Source organism: Austrofundulus limnaeus, unplaced genomic scaffold, assembly GCF_001266775.1.
Source record: "Austrofundulus limnaeus strain Quisiro unplaced genomic scaffold, Austrofundulus_limnaeus-1.0 Scaffold92, whole genome shotgun sequence".
NCBI lineage: Eukaryota > Metazoa > Chordata > Actinopteri > Cyprinodontiformes > Rivulidae > Austrofundulus > Austrofundulus limnaeus.
The window spans coordinates 1,584,765-1,592,782 of NW_013952494.1; positions in this window are offsets into that span (position 1 = coordinate 1,584,765).

An 8,018-nucleotide genomic window follows, 5' to 3' on the forward strand; every position below is an offset into this window, starting at 1 on the left:
GTATTTATACAGTGACAAAGGTGCTTTTAAATAAATAAATAAATAAATAAATAAATAAACTGATGAAACTGATTTTATGTTGCAGACAATAATCTTGTTGATCAGCTTCCAATCAGCTCCTGTGAGTGCTTATGTGAATGTGTGTGTGCGCACGTTTTCACTACATCATGGGGACCATTTTCCAGAAAACCACAGCCTTGTGGGGTCCCAATACTCCTCAGACTAAAGCCTGGTCCCAACAAATGTTGATTTTGGGTGGAGGGTAAGATTTAGGACCAAGGTGTGAATTGAGTTTAGGTTAGTTTAAGGGTCAGGTGAGGTTAATTTTAGGGTAAATTATCAGAGTTAGGCTATAAAATTACCAGAAAATGAATGAAAGTCAATCCACAGTCCCCACAGGGATATAAAAACAAACCTGTGTGTGTGTTGGGGGGGTTGACGTGCAGCTTCATTGTTTTCCCTCCTTGTTATTAGCTCTCTCAGGCCACAACAAACAGAAACTTTACACCTGATGTTGTGGAAGTGGAGAGGCTGCGGCGCCAGTCCGAGATGCTTCACCGAGGCCGAGACGTGCATCCACAGAGACAGAAGACACGGACAGACACAGCCTGTCCCACTACACATACCCCCTCCACCCCACCCCATCCCAAGACATGTTTAAGCTGTTTTTGAATTTGTTGAAAGGCCCTTCATTATTTGGACCAAAGGAGTCCTGACAGATGGAGACATTAGAGAAAGCTGTTCCTTCTGTCCAGAGCTGGGCCGATCGGCCTCGATGCTTGAAGCCTTCAGGTAAAAGAAATCAAAGCCAGGCTTTAAGTGTTTAGATTTTTGGGACTCTAGCTTGGGTTGAATCAAGAATTATTTAAAGATGCTTCTTGACGGCCTGAGGAGAACAAACCAGTTCAAGCAGCTTGGTTGAATTTCTTCAGGTTTTACCTAATTTCTCAACAGTATCCAAAAAATAAAATAAAAAAATAAATAAATACAAACTTTTACAAAACAATGCATGAACTTTGTTTGTGCTCAGTGTTCAGTGAAACTTCTTTATAGCTTTTTAGTTTGAATCAGAACATATAATTTGCTCACAGAGACTGATCTGAGCTCGCAGGAAGCCAACTCCAGACCTTCCTCCTGTGTCTGTGTGGGTACATTAAGGTCATACAGACGTGTGTTTATCTTTGCTTTTGAAACACAAAAGAATTGTCAAATAAACAGGAATAAACAGCCTTGTTCCTCCAATTGTGTTCAGTTCTGAATAATAAAAAGTAAACTTTTAGAACATTTATTAAGATAGAAAAACTGCAGCATAAAACTGTGACATTATATGTTCGTGTTGGTGGAATTGAAGGAATTTATTTATTAGAAGCAGTTCAGGTTTGTTTGTCATCATAAGTTTAGCTTATCATCGCTGAATATTTTTGGAAAATCCACGTGCCTGCAACAAGAGAGAGACCACCTCACTGTCAGCCCAGACCAAACGAGGAAATGGAAATAACAAGAAGCTTAATTTACTTTTAAAAGTGATTATATTTAATGTGTTGCTGTAATGGTATTTCATAGGATGAGCGTTTTCTGTTCACTGACATTAAAACTTCAGCTCAGGCAACGTTTTACGGCACAAACCAAGGAACCTAATCTTCAAAAGTACAAACAACGTAACATTTTTGACACCCGGGGCGTTTCAGCACGTCCAGTTTGATGACTTAATGACCCAATCACTACACTGTCCTCTGAGGCCTTAAAGCGATGCTCCTTCCTGACTTTCTCTGACTATAATGTTGCTTCCAATGTTTGGGAGCCTTTCCTGTTGATGTGCCCTCACTGAAACACAAGCCGTGCAGTTCACCACAAATGGCCCTAATTCATCATACAGTAAAATAGGAAGCTGAAGGCAGGTGAAAGAGGAGAAAGAGTCAACTCACAGGGAGTGAAACTGAACCCGACCCGCCTCAGCTAAACATAGGAAACTAAAGGTGACAATCATGCTCTTGTTTAGGAGAGGGGGACACTTTTCAGCTATAGTGTGACCACATGAGATATGATACAGTTTTACGGCATGCATTATGTGCATTGTGGTTTAGCGGAGCTGAAAGGTGCTTCTTTAGACAGAAGGGTGCGCCAGAGGTTAGAAATGAGCTGCAGGCCAAACAGGACCACAGCCACCGAAGCCTGAGGTCTGAGGAAATCTGATTTTCAGTGATCACCACACAAAATAATCAGACAGAACGAACAGATAAAAAAACAGAAAATAATATCTCCTCTTTGACGTCACATGATGTTGTATAAGAAATCATCTTTAGAAAGACAAAACAGATGAGCTTTAATAAAGTCAACCCTTAGCGTAGTACCAGTTACGTCAGAAATCCATCCGTAAATCACAACGTTGTGATTTTTTTAACCCATTATAAATGCAGGCACATTCATTTCACAAAAAAGGCGAATAGTTCAACAAACAAATTCATAAATATACAACTTTTTTTACACAAACTCTAGTTTTTCATCATGTTTAAGCCAGTTTTAAGCAAACTTGCTGCAGATAATGGATGTTTTTGGTCAATCTTTTACCTCAATTTATAAAAAAAATTGTGTGAACTGTTTTATTACACCCACCATCTAACAAATTGAACACAATGAATGTCTTCAGCATCTTCGCTGTTTTAAAGCATACTGATATGTTTTATTGTTGCTCTAGGTTCCTAAAGAATAAGAGAACAATCTAACAAGTTAATATGACATATCCAAATGTAGGGGGAAAGCATTTTATTTAACTTGACAAACTACAGAATCACTGTGGAAGTTTTGGTGGACTTGTGGATTTGTGGTTTCTTATTCAATTAAATAAAAAAAAAGGTGAAAAACATTTTCGTCCACTAGGTGTCTCTGCTGCTTTCTTTTAAATTCAAAGGTGCATTTTGTTCCTTTGAATCCTTGGAGTATTATTTTATTTTGCTGTTTGAATTCAAACTTTTAAGACAATAAAAAAAAGACAAGTCCTTGCATCTGATCCTCAGCATGAGGCCTTCACCAAAGTTTAAATCCATCTGTGAAGGACGTCCTTCATGCGAGATTAAAAACTGTGCTTCAGGTTTGTGTAGGCGTGTTTCTGGTCTCACACAAAGACAACGAATGCAACTGAGGATAGCTGGAAATTCTGCGTTTGGAACGTGTCTTGTTCTCTGCACTTTTACTGAACCGTCAGGTGGAAGAAGCAAAAGCAGCTCCTGGGGCTCCTTAAGTGCCTTTCAGCTGTGAAGTGACTGAATCAGCCTCAATGACAGAAACAGAATTGTTCTGCCTGAGCAGCGGGATTTTGTGAAAACTGACCAAGAACAAATGCAGAGAACTTTATGTGCATTTTCATTCGTCTGTGTTTTGGGCCTCCATTCCAACTGCATTTGAATCCAAGACAAATGATTTTTGAGGCAGATGCTTTGGCAGAAATTGAACATAAAAAATGAGGCTCAGTTTCCTCTCTCTCTCCCTGCCACTCCAGCTCTTTCTTCAGTAAAATTTGATCTAATTTTCTTTCCTGTCCTTGGGTATTTCCCCACAGAAATGAAGGGATAGTGATTGCTGGGTAAGATTGGAGTGGATCTAATCTTCCACTGCTCTCAGTCATAATCCATTTCACTGCACATCTAATTTGTCACAGTGCTGATGAATATGCCACAAGTTTCATGGGAAAGAGGAGGACATAATGAATATAAAACACACTGGGAGAGGGAAGAAGTAATTGCTGTACCACACTAACCGCAGTGCATTGTTCATTTCTTCCCCCCCATCAAATTGCTGCAACTTTGCATGCACTATGAATACATAGCTTTCCTCCCCGCAGAATTTGATCAAGAGGTTAAAACAATGATAAACTAGGCTGTGCCTGCATATGAGAGCCAATCTGATTAGTGATTTCAGGGTCACCTGTAGGGAAAATGGTGCACGAGTTGTTTGCTCATATTTGCAAAGACATGGGTGCCGATTTATTTTATGCAGAAGGTTTGTTATTTCAGGGCATGCACAGTTTCATCACCACTTTTAGAAGAAGCCGTAGCATCGAATTAGAGGGAAAAAAAGGCATGAAAGGACAACACAAGCAGATGGTATGGACTGCATCTGCATAATGACATTGTAATTTTGCCATTATTCATTATTACTTTGGGTTGTGATTGTCAGGGTGGTGATACGCTCGGCAGCAGTCCAAGCAACAGGCAACAAAACGAATAGTCAGGGTCAAAAATTCTGCTCAAATGTTTCCTGGCAACAAGATGTTCCTCCGTGTTGAAAGCAGTAATTCCATCCAAATTGCTTTTTGAAAAAAAAAAGTTGCCCACTACACATCTACAGCTACGCGAGAGCATTTAAAGAGAGCATTTGGTGATGTTTGCAATGGGTTGTGTTTTTGTCCGTCCGGATTGAGAGGGATTGTCTCTTTAAAGAAGGATGTGATAGAATCTGTGTGCAGAGCTGCTGCATCACCTATCCATGAGGCTGGAGAGTGGCTGAAAAAGCCCTTCAGGACTCTTCTCTAAATAGGCATGAAATTATATCTCCCTCTGACTGAGATTAGTGCTCATGGAGCCTCTTGTGCTCTGCCCCCTCTTTTTCCTCAGGCTCTCAAACCAAACAGCACTTTGCAGTTTCAGCTCATTTGTGCTAAGTTTAAGTAAGTTCATTTTCATCAGCGAGGCACTGGATGTGTCCCTCGGCTTCCTGCTTGGTGTGCTGCAGGATTCGTAACATATGCTGCGGAGCGTGTGGTTAACCAGAACAATTTTTGTTCTAATTATTGGGGCTTATGGCATTGCATCATTCGAGTGGAAAGAATGCGATGCTATGTTAATTTCACATGTGGTGCACAACTTACTGCTACGCTTCTTTTGAAATATATTGTGGTAAGAACAAGCTAAAAATGATGTGCAGAGCTGAGAGCTATACGTGATCGGGACTCCTCCATGCTACGCAGTGCATTTACATTATTCTTTCAAAAATCTATTTTGGTTTCCAGGCGTCTTTACAGGTTTGAGCCTGGCTACCTGAGCTCAAACTAAGACTGAGAGCGGGGAGTCGTGTTCACTTTTCTTTCCAGGACAAACAGAATGAAGAGACAGAGAAATGAAGCTGAACTGATTAGTAACAGCATGCAAACAAGTGCACCTGTCCTCTCAAAATCACTTGTTTTAAGCAGCTTTATCAATTATTCTAGTTTGTCAGTATATCTGTTTTTTTGATCAAAGTCTTTTTATTAAATTTTTTTAACAAACCACAAAAAAGAACAGACCCGCAAAAACACTAAACAAGACACACACACCCAAAATCCCTCTCATCCCTCCCCTCCCATACCGGATCCACTGAAATAACAAAAATTGATCTTGTATTCATCAAATGAAACAATGAACAGGTTTGTGTATAGTGAAACAATATTTAACCTTTACACAAAATTTTTTGCCGAAATTTTTTCTACATAAGATGTAAATGGCTGCCAAATGTCAAAAAAATTGTTTACAGATCCCCTAACAGTATATCTAATCTTCTCTAAATGAATGTAAGACATAACTTCTCTTAACCAATGACCATATACTGGAGGATGTGGATCCTTCCATCGAAGAAGAATAAGTCTTCTAGCCAGTAGAGAGCAGAAAGCTAACAGCGTCCTCTGATGTTCACTGAGGGAAGCTTCTGCTGGAGTCACCCCAAAGAGAGAGATGAGTGGTGATGGATGAACAGTTCGTCCAAATAGTCCTGAAAAGGTGTCAAAGATGCCTTGCCAGTATCCATGAAGCTTAGGACAGGACCAGAATGTGTGCACAAGTGTGGCAGGAGATTGTCCGCAGCGATCACACGACAGATCCAAGTCCTTTTTGAATTTGCACAATCTGTMCTTAGACCAGTGTAGACGATGTACTTCCTTGAATTGAACTATAACATGTTTCACACATATTGAAGACGAATATATATTTTGAATAATTTTTTGCCAAACTGTGTCTGATATGGATTCCTCCAAGTCCATCTCCCACTTGCCCTTCAAAGAATCTAAATTGGAGTCAGAAAATGAGCTGAGCAGAGAATAAACTCTGCTCATAAAGCGTTTTGTTACAGACTTACACATCAAAATCTCATCTATAAGAGAAGTTGGGGGGCGTAGAGGAAAACATCCAGAGCTTGACATTACAAAATGTCTCAGTTGTAAATACCTGAAGAACTGTGACTTATGGATGTCAAATTTCTGTGCTAACTGTTCAAATGAGGCAAACTTATTGTCTATATAAAGATCATTTAGAGAAGTTATTCCCTTTAAACTCCAAGTATTGAAAACAGAGTCCATTAGTGAAGGAGCAAACATATGGTTATTTGACACTGGAGCAGACAATAATAATTCTGTACTTTTAAACAACCTCCTCCACTGATTCCAGATTTTTATTGTGTGAGTTACAACCGGATTAGAAGTATAAGTTGAGATGGGTTGATTAAACGGTAACCGGGAGCAAAGTAAAGCAGAGAGAGAGCTCGCCGTAACTGATTTCCTCTCTAGATTTACCCAAGTAGGAACAGGGTTGTCCTCTCTCAACCAGTACAGTAAGGCTCTAATATTGGCCGCCCAGTAGTAATATAAAAAGTTGGGGAGTGACAAGCCACCAAGACCATGGGGTAACTGTAGCATCTTTCTGCCTATCCGTGGATGCTTTTTATTCCAAATAAAGGACGACAATTCACTATTTAATTTTGTAAAGAAAGTCCTGGTGAGGAACAYTGGCAYGCTCTGAAATAGATAAAGTAATTTGGGCAATATTGTCWTTTTGATCACGTTGATTCTACCCCCCAGGGATAGAGGCAGGGAWGCCCATGTAGCGATGTCCTTCTTAAGGTTCACCAGGAGGGGCAGAAAGTTTGCTGTATAAAGATCTTTGTGACTGTGAGTAATCCAAATACCAAGGTATTTAAATTTGGCAGAGCTAATTTTGAAAGAAACTGGACCCATATGCTGCTCTTCTATTGGAGTCACAGGCATCAATTCACTTTTTTGAAGGTTAACCTTATAACCAGATATGTTTCCGAACTTTTGAAGTAAAAGAAGTAACTCAGGAACACTAGACAAGGGATCTGAGATATAAAGAAGAGTATCGTCAGCGTATAAGGAAACTTTATGTTCAGTGCCTAACTGATTAATACCTTTAATCTTAGGGTTGTTCCGTAAAGCCACTGCGAGTGGTTCAATCTCTATTGCGAATAAGAGTGGCGAGAGTGGGCACCCCTGCCTYGTACCACGTTCCAATTCAAAATAGCTGGATAGATTACTGTTAGTGCGTACTGCTGCCATTGGCAAGGTATATATCAGCTTCACCCATGAAACAAATTTAGGGTCGAAGTTAAACATCTCCAAGGTCTTAAAAAGATAGTTCCACTCCACCCGGTCAAATGCTTTCTCGGCATCCAGTGAGATTAAAATTTCATTGCAGTTGTGACCGGGCGGAGCATAAGTATACAGCACATTAAACAACCGCCTGATATTAAAGAAGGATTGACGATTTTTAATAAAACCGGTCTGGTCAGGTGCAACAATTGTGGGGATAATCTGTTCGACTCGTTTTGCCAATATCTTTGTAAGAATTTTTACATCAGTATTTAAAAGCCATTTTGGGCGATATGAACTGCAGCTCAAGGGGTCTTTATCCTTCTTTAAAAGCAAGGAAATTACCGCCTGACGCATAGACAGTGGCAATAATTGTGTAGCTAAGGATTTCTCAAAAACTGATAACAACTGGGGAGAAAGTAGATCCGAAAATTTCTTAAAGAATTCTGCCGGGAAACCATCTGGACCTGGAGATTTTCCATTTTGCGTGTTTTTAATTGCCGAGTTTATCTCAGCTAAAGAGAAATCTCTTTCCAACTCGTTAGATAGGTCAGAACTTAGTGAAGGGACTTTAAAATCTTTTAAAAAATCATCCAATTCAGTAGGGTTAGGTGAGGCTTCGGAGGTATACAGAGATTGGTAAAATTTGCTGAAACACAGATTAATTCCT